General features: G+C 37.5%; 1 long non-coding RNA gene across 1 annotated transcript; it reads right to left on the minus strand.

Moving 5' to 3' along the window:
• Window positions 1-40: 40 nt before the first annotated feature.
• LOC129269331 (uncharacterized) lies at window positions 41-15,350 on the minus strand. Its single transcript, XR_010294872.1, has 3 exons — window positions 14,585-15,350; window positions 11,625-11,668; window positions 41-2,746 (listed from the first exon to the last, which is right to left on the minus strand). It is a non-coding gene; the product is annotated as an uncharacterized LOC129269331 (long non-coding RNA).
• Between the last annotated feature and the right edge of the window lie 1,176 nt (window positions 15,351-16,526).

Raw genomic sequence — 16,526 nt, forward strand, 5'->3', positions numbered from 1 at the left:
AACTAACGATTCGTCATGTTTTCCTTTTTTCCTCTCTTTTGGTAAGAATCTCTTTTAATAACATACCTACTAAAATTGACCACAATCCATATTATATTTTTATGGAATAAACTTTCATTGCTGTGACCATGGACCTACTACTCCAAGCTGTGACGGAATTTTTAATGGAGTTCAGTTTAAACAACCCTTGGTCTTGGTGAATTATTATGGATTCGATATGGTCCAAAATAGCCCAACTTATTCACGGATCATAAAAATCATACAAACTTCCAATCGACATTGCAATCAACGTCCAGAATGAACCACAAATATGTGATTGAGGTCTTACTCTATTCACAAACACGCTATTCTACATCCGAGATAGTAATGTAATATCTCATGTTAGAGCCAACTGTCAATATTCATCATCTTCGTGACTATTTTTCTTTTCAACTCCCTTTTTGCTCGGTAGACGTTGCTGATCCAAGATGTCGTATACAGCCTTCCAGTCAAGTTTTTGGCAAAGCAGTTGAATCTCAATTTTATTAAAAAAAAAAAAAAAACAAACTAAATTTGTTGTTCACTCTGTGTAAAGTGGGCCTTACTTCAAAATACATCATCATTTTCTTCAAAATAGCTTGTAAAAGTGAGTAATTTCATATAATGCCCCATCATTATGTTCCTTCGCATTCTTTCCTTATACTGTTTAATCATATTAACTGCCATGTTTCGCGATTTTATAACTCGAGCTCTGGCTATTATTTCAAGACTAATATTCTTTGGTGGACTTTCGCCAAAACTTAGTTCATAAATATGTATCTCATTTTCTAAACCGCCATCACGTCAGGGTGGACATCCCCTTTAAAATGATTTTTTGGCTTGCGTCCGAAAAAATAATTTGAATTGAAGTAATATGGTTAAAAGCCAAAAGCATGTGACTCGGTTTGCGGTAAGTATTGTTAAAATTGTAAAAACAGTTATCATGGTTATGGTATGGAGTTATGTTATGAAGTGATTTGCTGAAAGGGGGATCAAGGGAGGGGGAGGGGGGTAGGGTCATCGCTTAGGGTAAATTGCCAATTCGTCTTCTGCCAGCTCGTCCACTCACCACACATGCCACATGGTTTACTTTCATTTAGTCCAATGCCATTCCGTCAATCAACATATCGTCTATCAACTATTTGGTCCAATCATCACTTCGTCTAATCACCATTTCGCCTATGACCAATTCGTCCCATAATCAGTTGGGTCTAATATCCATTTCATTTTCATTTTCATTCATTTTACACAATAATTACCGAGTCCAATTAGACCAAATGATACATGGACTAAATGGCTATTGGACCACCTGGTTATTAGACGAAATGGTGAGTGGATAAATTGTCAATAAGACCCTATGGATAGTGGACGAGCTGATGGTAGACCAAAATATGAGAGCAGACGAGTTGGCTATTTGACGACTTGGCATTATAGACGAATTGGAAACCACCTCTTCGGAGGTTCTCAGGGGCGACGCTACATGGGGCAAGGGGCACTTTTTCAAGTATGGGGGAGAGGAGGGGAAAATAATATGAAGAAAGGAAGAAATAACTAAGGTTTGGAAAAAAGAGACAAAAGACCTGAAGGTCATCTTACCCCTATCAAAATGCACTGCCGCCTCCAATGCTCACCATTTAGGCCTATACATATGGAAGGATTTTGATATCACACCGAGGTGGGAATCAGGAATGATTATTATCCATTCCCTCAAGAGTGGACGTATTATCTTATCATCGTTATATTTTGGTCTGTGAAGTTCCATACAAATTATAGGAAGTGTTCGCAACCACTACGCAGACGCTTTCTGGAACGCTGAGAATCTATTGTCAAAAACCCTTCATGACAATACTAAGCAGCCTTTGTCGAAAATCAGTGAATCAAACAGCAGTGTCGTCCTAGACTCTGGACAAACGACATATTAGTATTGGAAATTTTCTGTCAGCATCGAATCTTAGGACGATGTGCTGTCCCGGTTCAACAATTTTCGACAAAGACCTCTTAGAGATTTGATGGACATTTTCATTAGATACACTATATTGTGGAATGCATCGAAAACTCGCTATTGAATATTCGGTGCCAATATCGCGGCAACACGAATGGTCTGCTGTGCAAACCCTTCACTCGAGTTAATGGTCTGAATATGAATGTGCAGCCTACTAATGCCTTGTGTACTGAAGGCCCTCTCGCTGTATTGAAACAGCAAGTTTTGTATGTGCTAGTCTTTGCGTGGAGACACACTTGCTGATCAAAGTTTCAATCAGGGTCTGTTACTGCAGACTAACACGAACCAAACCGACTGCACACTGATAAAGGTTTATACAAAATATAGCAACGACATACCACTGGATGGTTTGGAGTCTTTTTTTTTTTGGTATGACTGTTATTAAAAAATGTAAGAGATGTAAGAGAAGAGACTGCCTACAGTCTGTAATCACAAAGTGGAAATTCCTCATCTTAGCATACCAAATGAAAACTAAACTATCTTTGCTCCTTGATAGATTTTACCAAGTTGCTATGACAACTGCAGATTGAACAATTTCCATACTTGCCTTTTTGTTCAGCTGGATTATGGACACTGATGGAAGCGATGTTGGAAGTAAAACAAGACAAAATGTAAAATACATTAATAAATCGAAAATAAAAGTAAATTGAATAGACTTACCTTTCCTCGAAGTCACGAACCAAGCTCAGATCTAAAATATTATGCTCGGGCTCCCAGGTATTGTATCTGTAAAAAGGCAGATGGTAAATGATAATTACAGCTATGATTGTTTCTTATTACATTTCAAAAGAGAGGAAGAGCAATGATTTAAACACGATTTTAAACGAAAACCCGTTAAAAAGATTATTGAGGTTTCACAGTATGTACAAGGGAAAATAAATTGAAAAGAAATTATAATAGCTGACGATGATGATGATGATGATGAAGATGATAATTATGTCATTGTATTCTGTGCTTTCTGGCGAGCCTTGGGTAGGGAGTTGAGGGCACATTTAAACGCAAATTTTCACCACAAAATCATTCCTAATAATGAATATGCATCAGAATAGATCGTTCAATTTCCTTTAAAAAAGAGAATTTAACTAGCCAGCTCTGTGAATCATGTGAGATGTAATCGCATGAGGAAGGGGATGGGGTGCTGCACTGAATGGTCACCCCTTTTAAAAGGCGACAGAGCTTGTTCTCTCTTGCCTCACATCTACTCGCAATTTATACTAACGCATGTCAAACCATGGAGCTATTAAACAAAGATGCTGATAGCTCCATGGTCAAACCAGGCATGGACCATGGTCAAACACGTCCACATACTCGTTATGGTTATGTAATGACTCAAGGCACTGACTGTGTTCCCCCTCACCCCCCCCCCCTAAAAAAATGTTCCACTACCGATACTGACAGAGAAGAAGAAAAAGATGGAAAGAAGTGACTGGTAAGGGGGTAAAACATGAGTTGTTGTTAACCTCTTCTCTGAATATTATTGTAAAATCTGACCCAAAACTGTATTCTTTATTTGAAAAGCTACTCGCGACTTTTACGAATATTTCACCTGTCATGCCTGTATGTATGTGATATTCTGCCCTTCAAAATTGTTGACTTTTCCACCCACTTACTTAAAATTCAAATGCAATTGTTTACCTCTTGGAATAGCCTCTTGTCGAGGCCCTGTCGGCTGCTTTCCGAGCGAACATGGCGAAGCAAGGGATGTAACGAAGCAGAGCGCCGCGAGACAGGCCCAATTTTCGCTTGGCGAATTAGGAAATCACTCGCTTCGCTCGGGAAGCAGCCGCCAGGGCCTCGACAAGAGGCTACTCTTGGAACAGATCTAGGCCTATTATCGTCGTCACAAGCATTGGCTCGCTAGTAAGAATCGTTATTGTGTAAATGTAATAATATGAGATGGAGGGGGCGACCAGCTTACCAAAAAAGTATTTTCACCTCAATGCCACTCCCAATCTATTCTGGTAAATGTAAAATCATGGATTATAATCAGTAGAGCTATTTTATTCATTCGTGGAAAAGGAAAGGTCGGAATGGATTGCTCTGCATAAATCGATAATCTACAGAATAAATATTAAAGGATAAAGCTTGGCGAGATTTGTACGATATTATGGTGGAACTTATCATTTTAGGCTTATATTTTTTAAGACAACATTCCACATCCACACTGAATATAGCATCAGCTTGCACTCTGAACTGCTCAAACAGTTCTCGTTTTTTTTTTTACACAGGATGGGACGTCATGTTATTTCTTTTATTACATACACACTATCATTTAACATGTAATTTTCTCTCTTTTCACCAACTGCGATTAAATTTTGATCGAATTCACGACAGAAGACAATATTATATTTTTTTTAATCAAAATGTTGCAATGGAAGCGTCCACAAAAGTCTTTGAAAAACATTAATGTTCATTTTTTTCCCGGAATGAATATTAATTGCGAGTTTGCAATATAGTATCTCCTTTCATATTCCAATTATTGTTGTTTTTTAGAAATCCTTTTTTCATAGATCCAATGATAATATCAAAAATGCCAAAACCTCACAAAAATCACATCCTTGTCATTTCCTGATAACTTAATCTTTTCCTTTACCCATTGAATTTCAAATGGCTTCCTGTCGGCGGAAAAGCGAAATGTCAAGTAAATACCTGGTTATATCTATATCTACGAATGTATTCACAACGTGCGGAGTTCTCTCTCTCTCTCTCTCTCTCTCTCATTGTGCAGTAAAAAATTGCCATCACCGATGGAGATTCACGTAGAAGTTATCAACGAATTGAAAACAAAAAAGTTGAAATAAAGTTTATACAAACATACAAACATCTATAAGAGGGACTACAACCTGAATACAAACAAAATTGTATACTATAAGTAGTCATATAAGCACTATGGCATAGACACGATTTTACAACAGTGGTCATTATAATAAAAAATCAATCAATCAGTTATCAATCAATCGCCCGATCAACGATGCGATGTAGTATTACACAAACGCCTACAATAATTAGCGATGGAAGCAGGTACACACCTCAACAATTGCAACGTATGAATACAATCGTACCAAGGTCCACGACCCTAATATTTATGCAAAAAACGCATGCATCTGACTAGAAATGTACTTATTCTTTGTCAAGTATATTTTTTCAACTTATATGTATTTGCATGGCAATGCTGTTTGGTCCTACGTTCACCAATATTCATGATATTAGCCGTTCTATTCTCTGGGGTGAGCTCTAGCTCTAAGGAGAGATTTCCGCGGGAAATTAGTTGGATAGTTGTTTAATGGATCCCCAAAACACATGTGCTCTTCTTCTTTTAGCTCAGTAATCATCATGATAGAAGCTCGATAGAGAGGCGGACGAAAAAAAAGATGCAATGTTTGTCATGCTAAAATAAATATTATTTCCAAACATTCTCCAAACAACAGACGGCTAAGAAATAAATGTCATTTATCTCTAGAGTTGTGTGAAATTACGTAAAACTATCTTTGTTGGTTGTTGTCTATCGTATAATGAAGTGTAAATCGTGGTAAATAAAATGATTACAACGGTCGGTCGACCTGCAGACAACGTGGGTGAATCAACCAAAAAGACGCATTTAATTTACCTTATCCCAAATTGAGCGAAAACATCCACCTACACAAAACCAGGTTCAAACTCAAAATCGTTATATGTAACCAGACTCGATCGGACTGGAATCTCCTTAACCTCCAGCAGCACTCGCCGCGTGAATATCCATATTGATTTCAAGCAAGATGAGTTTCTTCAATCTTTAGACACATACTAAAACCTCGTTTAGACCATGACCATCATCATGGAGAAACTTCTGTTAAAGATGTTTTACCATTTGGCAATCGAATGAATCGATCATTCTAAGGTTCACTCAATAAGAACGTAGAACCCAGTTCAATCTTTGCATTATTACATGGATGTTCTTTCCATTTCTCGCATTAACCTTATTTTGATGTATTCCACTAGTTTACAGGTTCTAGGCTAATAACATCTTCTTCATAAAACGTAAACTCGGTATTTTCATAAACCAACCGCGGGAGGGAGACGACTGGTGCTTGATGGGCACCACATCGCGTCTACGCAGTTTTATGTCATCGAAAAAAGTGCACCTTTTATGACCCTGGTGTCACATGTCATTGAAGACGGTCAATCGGATTACAAGGTCATGACCCGTCACCATTGAAGAGCTTGATCTTGAACGAAGTGAAGCTGACGTGATGGCAGGTAGGTGAGTGCCGCTGTCAACACTCGAAGTCTACCTCCATCATGTCCATAGTCACATTACCTGTCTTTGAAATATAATGTCCTATGGACCTGTCACAAAATGTTATGGAGGTATATATGGTTTTAGCATGTTTGTATGGATATACATAGTCATAATCAAAGGTCCTTTAGTTTAGAAAAAAATATGCCTGAGGGCGGACTGAGAGCCCATAACATAAGACGTCTTTGCTGTCTTGTCATTAATCTCTAAAGAATACAAGACTCTATTGATTAATTTGTCCGTTGTGATTTCAACAAAAAGAAACAGAAAATATGACATAATTTTGTTTGTGTTGGCTAGACTGGAATTATATAAGCCTACAGATAAATTTTGCCTTTCCAAATAACTCGGTGGTCCAGTTTCCCTCGTTCTCCAAGGCAATACCTGCAATCAATGTACATGATTGCATGATTATGAAATTATCTGTTTAATCGAGATAGAGGGAATATACATGTAGACGTTCGGAGAAGATGTAGGACAAGGACAATCTCGACATCCTCCAGATCGTTCTGAGCCATGGGCATGCATTTCATTCAATCGTCTTGCCCAGGATATCCCACGGTCTACTATCACACCACCTGTCTATTCGTTCCCTGACACAAAGATCATCTCTTCATATTTTCCAATAATGGTGATGACTGAAATGTCCTTCGTACGTAGAATTCAATTTGACGGAACTCCATTTGCGGTCAAATTTGATCATTGTCAAGAGAAATTTGTTAAATTGATTTTGACCTTCTGACAATGTCTCTGACAGTCTATTTAAGAAGTTTCGAGAAACGTTGTATAAAACAGACTAACAGTAAAAATCTAGCCTGTCGATGATCAGGGGTTGTTGATACTTGTACGAACAGCAACAGCCACACCTTAACTTGAGAGATAAAATCATTTTCCTTTTTTAAGGCTTTTTCTGCCTGCTTAAAATGCAGTCACGGAAAAAAAAACATTGGCCATGTTGCCCTGATTTAATCAAGAAATTGTTATGGAAAAGCTATAGCAGAGATGCATGAACTCCAATATTCAATTGTGGGCAAGTTGAAAACCAATCATTTCGATTTGCCACGTCACGAATTCTCTCATGCAATTAAGAAGGAAGATTAAAATGCCCTTTTTCATCAGAGCATGAGTAATTTTGAGAATAGCATTAGATTAATGACTGCTCTTCAGATTCCCCTGGATTTAAAATATGATAAAAATTAGCTGAAATGTGTTGGTCGGTTATTATACAGGCACATGTGTCAAGTGCATGTCACTCACATTATAGGAAAATTTAGGTAATTTCAAATCATAATCAACATTTTCCAATCACTTTGGATATATATATTTCAATTCAATTCGATTTAAATAATTCTGATATTATCTTGGATTTTTTATTTGACAGGAAAAAACATAAAAATAAGTATGCAGAGACCTCATAAAAGAGACGATTTTGGTCATCATCAATAAACAGTTAAACGGCATTCAATTCTAAATCGATTTTCACTACCAGACCCTATGTTTGCCCATTTGCGCAAAATGTCTCATTTTGCATAACCGGTATATATTCAGGCTAGAGGAGAATTGCAAACCCATTTTAGAAATACTATAGCGGAATAAAGCGGATATATCGAGTATCATTTCTTTTTCTTGCAGATGGGACAATCATTTCCTCTTTCCCTTGTCCTCCATTTTATAATGAAGTCACGTCTTCACAAACAAGCGTTATTCAGCACATTGTTTAAGTATGCGAAATAAAATCATTCAATCCTTGGCCTGTAGCATTCATGGTTTGCTCTTTGCCACATCCAATTACAACCGATAATTCGATTATATACAAACCATCCAATGACATTGATGATGAAAATGTGAATTTCAAAGGAAAATTCGAGACAATCATGTCTTTGGCAGTCGTACTGAATATACATAAACGTATTGATAATAAATAGTATAGGCCTAGTGCATGCATGTACTTTTGTTCGTTTCGCAGCAATCTAATAAATAATAACATGCCATAGAAAAGGAAATATCAATGCCTCTAATGTAGATTAGCATAATATGCTTACAATAAACCAATTTGGAAGCGATACCGTAATCAAACTTGTTCAACTTTTTATGTAACGTAGCTTCTTCTTCTTCCCTGGACCGTTTATACAACACAATGTTTAACATGTTTAATGATACTTGTGTCTGCGGTTATTATTGCGGCGAAGTTTGTCCCGTTGAGAATTGATTTGCCTATAAAAGAACCAAATATTGACATTCAAGATTGGCAGGGCTAATTAGCTAGGAAGTATTGGTTTCTTGGAAATGCTCCGCACACTGGCTTGTTATTGCATGAATACGCTTCGCTGGAAATATCTCGTTTGTACCAGGGTCGACATACTCGAATCCGTTTTAGAAGCTAGTTTTTTGGCTCAATTCATATCTCTATACCTATTTCCATTATGTCCCATGGTATGGCAGCTTAAGAACTGTAGCTTATAAAAGAAAAAACACAAAGCCCTTTAATAGATACTTTTTTGAAGGGGGGCGGTGACTTTGTAAAACGGTGATTTTCATTGACAAAAAAAAATATGTCGATCATGGAGTTACAGTTGCTTGATCAATACTTGACATATGATTAGCATTTTTTTTAAGTCCAAAATTTAGTCATTTTTGGGGTAGGCCTGTTTACTTTTCCAGCCTGAGAGGAGGGACATCTACCTCCATGCTATAAGGTACCCGGATAAAGTACACTAACGTGTTCCAGAATGTACAGAATCACCGTGCGAATCGACACATGCCAGGAAGACCGGAAGTTACCACAGAGTGCAATGTACCAAAATTATTTACAACTTACCAATCCAGTAAATAAACTTGTTATAGTATGTGCCATCAAGGATTATTATCCGAGGTCAGGCATTCTCATTAACCACTTCTCACGAGCATGATCCCGACGTGAAACCTATTCCCCGAGGTATAGCTTGGAAGTTGGCATTGCAATAACCTTTAAAGACCACCGAAGATATATTACATCTGGGCGCAGCATGCCTGTATAATTCTTGACCTTCAACTTTCACGAGATGGAGGAGTTTGACACTCAAAATCCATTGAAGAAAAATGGAAAAGCCCCGTGGATTTCTCCGAAAACGTGTGGGTCCATCCTCAGGGCAGCAAAGGCGAAGGAAAGTGACTCTTATTTGCAGAAATATTTCTGCATCCGACCTTCCCTTTACATCTGGCATGTCTGGTTCATAATTGGAAGCCAATGTGTTTCAAAGAATGTGCATGCGCGTATCTGTATACTTCCGTAATACATCTGACGAAAAAGATATATCGTTTTAAGATCGTTATTTTGAGGAAAATTATTTTCACAATTTAATCATCATTATCAAACGTTAGGACAGAGGAAAGTTAAAGAAAAGAATCAAAAGAATTATAATAAATAATGGCCTCTCGTGATGATTAAAAGTGCGACAATTCTGTACTTTGTATAGCACACCTTCCATAATTAGATGTTCAAGGCGCTTCAGTGCATTACATGTATTGATGTATAGAGAAAGTGATAAAAAAATCACTCTTACATTTAATGCATTTTTGAACTTTCCCAATACAGGTATGTTTTAAGGTTGCCCATGAAGGTGGTCGCTTATCTCTGCAATTCATTTATAAAAAAAAATGTTATCATTACATTATTTTGTAATATCTTGCCTGTGTTTCTATTTCGAATTATATCATTCGCACAAACGGGTAGACTGAATATTGAAGATGAATGAATTTCGAGCAAGCGAGAGAGTACAAAAAACGGATCTCAAAGGTTATTCTGTATCCGTCATGAGGATGGAAAGAGATGAAAGATCTCGTATGAAAATACCAGGAAATGATCATTGTCAATAGTTATCGTCACACAAGCCCTTGAATAATTCAATTTGACTCGGAAATCTTAGCCTTCTGCGGTTTATACACGAAGACCTGTCCAACATCCCATTTTTATTCACGTTTCAAGCGCCATTTCGTCAACAAAATCCCAATCGATGCAATTAAGGTTCCAATCGGCTTATATATACCCTTCAATTTGGGTTTACTTGTAGACCATCATTCTAGGAAAGGGAATGTTTGTTAGCGCATCAATGGATATCGTATTTCCCCTGTCAAAACCAATCATTTATTTCAAGGCCTACCAGGTAGGCCTTGAAATAAATGATTGGTCCTATACCTATAAATCCCTAGATAAATCCATACAAAGCTTATCAATAAACAAAACAAACAGTTTCTCCAGATTGTCAGTTGATGGGCAATCATGAGATGGGATGGGAATTTCAAATTCATATTTCATTTGAATTTTAATCCACCTGTCAGGTCTGTGAATACCTATAAAGGTAAGTAAAATACTGATGTTATGATAAAAATATGTTGTAAAGCCCCCTACCCCCCCAAAAAAAAAAATCAGAGAATTATCCTCCTGATCGTCTGGTACTACTAGATCGTGAATTTAATCAATATACTGTTGTCGGAATTGCTATTTCTTGTAAATCCACGCATTTCCATATCTCACAATGTTAAGTAATTGTCACAATGCGGGTTCTACTTGATGAGAGCTTGGTGATGCAATCATTCTTTACCTGAACCAGTGTAAAAATATACCAATCGTGTATTTTACCCATGAAAAGCATGGATCTATAAAAGTATTATGTAAGATACAAGATAAAAAAAAGAATCCGAAGAGAGGGACAACTATATCTATTTCGTCAAATTAATGATTATATGCAATGCATTTTCCTTAAATAATACATTTGCTTATGATATCAATCATATCAATCATGATATCAATTAGTGGGGCTTCCACCGTGTGACACGCCGGGGTCGGTATCAGGGTTTCAAAGAAACAAAATATATTGTCCAAAAATGGCCCCCGAAGTTTCGATGTATAGAAATAATGTTCGATTATGGTAACCAAGACAACATAGATTTTTTTTAATCCGCTGATATTAGCTATGATACCATTATATTTCACTAGAGTGATGACAATGAATTGAGCTACCGGTGATATCATTTTTTTTTTAATGCCCCCACCGTGATTTCATAGTCAAACCAGGGGCGTGGGAGGGAGACTCTCACGTCCCTGGTCGCAGAACGAAACCAACTCAAAACCAACCAATGAAATGCCATTGGCATAACGTAATTGTCTGGATTGGTACAAAATCTATGAAGACAGATTGTGTAACTGTTTACATCATAGGGATATTGCTTCTACTACTATAGTGCTAGAGATAAATAGTATTTTTGAGAGTTGTAATTTGCCCAGTACATGTACAGGAAAACGTTGCTTGTTAGAATGTATACTCTATATGGGCATGATAGGATACTTACTTGCTAGAGCATCCCCTCCACTTCACCAAATATTGCACCTTGCCCTAAAGAAGTAGGAGAAAAAGACAAGAAAATATAATACCATGAAAGAATGAAGCTAGTAACATAAGAAGTTGGGAACCCCTCGTGTTCTAACATCAGCTGAAAAGGGGGCATCATGAAATTCAGAATTACCGCACCGCACCCATAAGAAAACAATCTTTATCAAGTGAAATTCTTCAACTAATTATGAATAAACAATATACAGTGTACTTCACGTTCATACTGTCTCAATCATCAGTATTTTCTACATATCTCGTTGCCAAGCATCATGCATGGTCACAAGAACACCAGCTAGCGATTAAAGGTAAACACAATGTAGAAATGAAACAAAATAAACCCCAATCAGATCAGAACATATTTCAAGTTATAATTAAAAAAATGACTTTTACATGATAAAAATGGTTTCTCATTCAAATGGTGTTATCATTTTAATAGACATGACGATGAACTGGATTACGAAATGGACAATCGAATATGATTGCACCATGACAGTGATCATGATGAAATCATAAACCATCCATAAGGGAATGACTCATAAGTCATAATGACAATCGTACCACTGTCGTACCATGGAGCTATGGTCGTACCATGGTATTAAAGACGTCACCCGACATGCTACCCAATGCAAGGGTCTTCATACCCAGCCCCAAGCTTTATAGGAAACATGAGGGGCCAAATAAGCTCTAAATTTTAACCAACATCGATTCTGAGGTTGCATCAGGCCTATATGGCATAGGCATATATTTTTAGGGCAAGACCACTATTCACATAAATGAGGAAGATTGAAAAGGGCACAAAATATATCGAAGGCCACTGAGAGGGACACCGGGGTCAATCATGGGTCAATCAATAGGACATTCAAGGTCATGGCCTAAGATGATCTTGTATTAACATTTAAGACCTATTGTTGAACAGTATGCTCTTATTTGCACGGCCATATAATGAAGAAAAATTCGCACACAACTCCACCAAATTGACTGGCCATTGAGATGTTGTGATGCATAAAACGTACACGAAATCTGGGATCAATCTTAAAACTTCCCATCAATCGCAAAACCTGCAATCTTGCAATGTTCTTTCAATTCGACTGCATGAAGTCAAACCAACCAATAGGCATATCAATATCCGAAATGTGCGAGAAATTAATTTAAACCCATTGTGCTTTTTACCTCCATGGTGTAACGGAGCGCACAGGCTTTCTGAATTATTTAATTAATTCAGTTTCAAAACTTTCGCTAAGCCAATCAAAATGTCAATTGTATCTTTGTTATCAATAATAAATGACAAGTTTTATGAAACACGACCCAGGTACTGTTACGAGGCTATGCATGGCACAGTTCTAACGCTAGGAAAATTAACTATACTTTATAAAATTAACTTTGTCACCAACATCGAAGATAATGATATAATTAAAGATTTTTGTACTAATATAACTCAGTCCTTGCGTAGGGTATGCTTTAATTACCCCCGGGTTACAGTCGCTTTACACTGAAGAAATACAAACCGTCCTGAGTTCCTATTATTAGCCCATTAAATTCTCCTGTATCCTGTATTTGTGGTTATATTCAACCCTAATCTGTTATAATACCTTTCTCAAAACTACCCTGGCACTTTGGGCGAAATTCTATTGACTTCATGACAGTGCTAATATTTAGATTGGATTGCTGTCTAAATGGTGTTTACGTGGGAATGGTTTTGTAAGCATGATACATAACCCGTGGGAGTGTAGCCTCGTATCAGAAATGGAAAGTATATCCACTTTGATTAATGAATAAGACCTGGCTAAGCTTACCAGCTGTTTGTTTTGTATCTTACAAAATAAGTTCCCTCTAAATGTATTAGGCCTATATTATTATGAAATAAGTAAATTTTTGTTTTCGTTGCATAAACATGGGGCCAAAATCGTGACCTCTGCTACATTTATGGGTTATTTGATAGGCCTATAGTTTTTTTTTTTGGGGGGGTGGGGAGCTAAATAAATCTACTACAGATCGTTAACAGTACTTGGAGAGTTTCTAATAGGCATATGACGGTTATTGGTAAAACTACATTTTCTCTTATTAATATGGAAAATAGTCGAATTAATATTTTTTTTTATTTTTAACAAAAGAACTTACAGAAAAAAAAAAATGTAAAAAGGCATTTTAATTTCTACGGGTTCTTATTCATCAGGGGCCGCGGAAGCGGGGGGGGGGGGGCTTTTTCCAAAACCGTGTACAAAAATGTAAAAATGACCATAGGATTGTGATTTTTGCATGGTCAGCCCCCCCCCCCCCCCCCCCACTTTGAAAACCGTTCCGCAGCTCATGTTCATTAACAGGCGAATACCCCTGTTCTGATTCTAAAGAGGCTAAATCTATGATCCCAACGTCTCTTTACAAAAAGGCCTACAGACCTACTTCGATTAATTAATGCAACAAATGTCTGACTTGATGAAACCTCAAATTAGCCACAAAAGATAATAATGTCCTACTGGTTCTCTTTAAATGACCCCCCCCCCCCCTCCTCCTCCATGGCTCCATCCCTCAAAAATATTCTCGTTCCTCAGTCAGTGGCCGATCCTCTCCACTCTTCTTTTGGCTTGTTTCTTTTCTTTCAAACGTCAACATAATTTAAAAGCTCCTTGGTCGTACGAATGTGATCATCTAATTGCTATTCACATCGCACATACCGTGAGCTTCAGCATCTAAAGTGAGTAATAAATCATGATCGACCAAGCAAAACGACAGTAGATATTCAAACCGGATCATGTTAACACCCACCACCCGGCACCCACACCTCAACCGTTGAGTACTTTATGGAACCTGGCGAACCTGCCAACGGTCTGTCATCCGAGACGATGCGAAAATATCAATAGCAACCGTCATCATCTCCACGACATTAGAATTCAAATCATAACTTTCGTACTAATGACTTACCCCTCTAATCCGCCTCTTCTTGATGCAGTCAGCAGTAAATATTTGATCGGCTTCCATCTCGGTTGAAGAGATTAAGTGATGACTAACAAGCGAAATAAAGAAATGAGTGATTTATTCCAAGTTTAAAATCCAATATTTTTCACTACTGGGAGAGGAATGAGATGCAGGTTGATGATGATGATGATCAGACGTCTGGGCAAGATTGATATATTTCCAACAGTTATGAAATCCAGGTAAAGCGATGATGGGTCTGGGATGGAGGATTGCTGTAGTTGAGGGCTATTTATTGATCCAAGGGACGTCGGGAAAAGCAGCAGATGAAAGAACTAGAAAGTTATCCTTTCACGACTCCGAAACACCGCCACCTCGCCTCGGTGTTTGGTAATTGCTCAATACCCGACGAGAGATTTTTTTTTCACTTCCACAGAGTGTCTGCTCAGTGAGAAGATCGCAGACTGTTTGAAGTGTAACGGCTGAATGAGTGCTGATAAAAACAGCGCGGTTTGCAGCTAAATGCAATCGTTGTGTCTGGCACGCCTCCTAATAGCCAAACCGAAGCCAGCACTGTGTACGCACTGTGTGAAACCCTCGGCAGTTCATTGACATACACAGACACGTGCGATACATACACACTCGCATAAAAAGTATTGAACACACACAAATAACGCACACCTCACTGAGCCAACCGCCAATGAATCCGATCTCTTTCGCGCGAGACTTATCCGTCTGTTCCCGAACCCATCAGCTGCTTCTGGATAACGAAGTAAACACACGCAGCGAGGTCAGGCTATTATATACCCCTCCGAAAGCATCAGCCCTAGTGACGTCACCAATTTGGGAGTGTTTACTATAAAGTAGTGACGTCATTTACGAATCGGATGGCCCTCCTGTAAACGGGAGTATTATGCATTGAATTTAAATAAATACGTTGAAGTGATTCTTAAAAGTCACTAATTATTACTTAAAGAGGGCAATGAAAATGAAAAAGATCGATATTTAAATGATCATACACCATCAACGCTGTAACCAAGTGCAAAATTGTATGAATCATGACGTATGTTACCATAAATAGATATGGTATGGTCGTTGCAGTGACTAATGACATGCAGTCATATTATAAGTTTGATGTTATGAGAGTAATCTTACATCACCCTATGGAGCCATATTTGGTATAATCATGTATTACCATCCCTCCTTTTATATTAAACAGTTGCAAGATAATGTTGTAACCCTTCTGCAATGCTCCGCACATGCATGGCACACGCAAATTATTTGTTCATAAGTTGTTCCTTAATTTTCCCCAAATTTATGTAATCCGTTCATGCATCCGACAAAAGCTTCCCGGATTACGACAGAAATTACGGTGGTATGTCTGCAGAGGAAAAAATTGTAATAATATTTCATGTCCGCTCAAGGTATAGGCCTGTATATCATGTAAATTTCACAGCTATTTTCAAATCATATAAGGAAGATAACATTTCAATTTCCAAATCTGGATAAAATGTTCCTTTCAAAGAATTTAGATGGTAACGTTTTTATCTATTCAAAGTGGTCGAGAACAGATAATTCGATTCCATCATTTTAAAAGGGAATACAACACACTCTAGTCTGTGTTTTTTCCCAACAAACAAACAAACAAAAAACAAAACAGAGAAGGTAGATGAATGGTCGAACAAATTTCAATAAACAATCAAAATTATGATCTTTTATTAATTTCAACAAATTACACTCATGGTTATTTCAGATTGACCGCTCTAGTAACCAATGTAATGTAATTGCGATGTAGATTATTAAAGGGATACTCTGGGCTGAAGATATTTATATCTAGATAAACAGAGTAAAGTTCACGGAGCAAAATCTGGAAATTTCATCAAAATCGGATAACAAATAACAAAGTTATTAAATTTTTAAGATTCGCATTATTCCGGTGAAACAATTTTAG

Source organism: Lytechinus pictus, chromosome 10, assembly GCF_037042905.1.
Source record: "Lytechinus pictus isolate F3 Inbred chromosome 10, Lp3.0, whole genome shotgun sequence".
Taxonomy (NCBI): domain Eukaryota; kingdom Metazoa; phylum Echinodermata; class Echinoidea; order Temnopleuroida; family Toxopneustidae; genus Lytechinus; species Lytechinus pictus.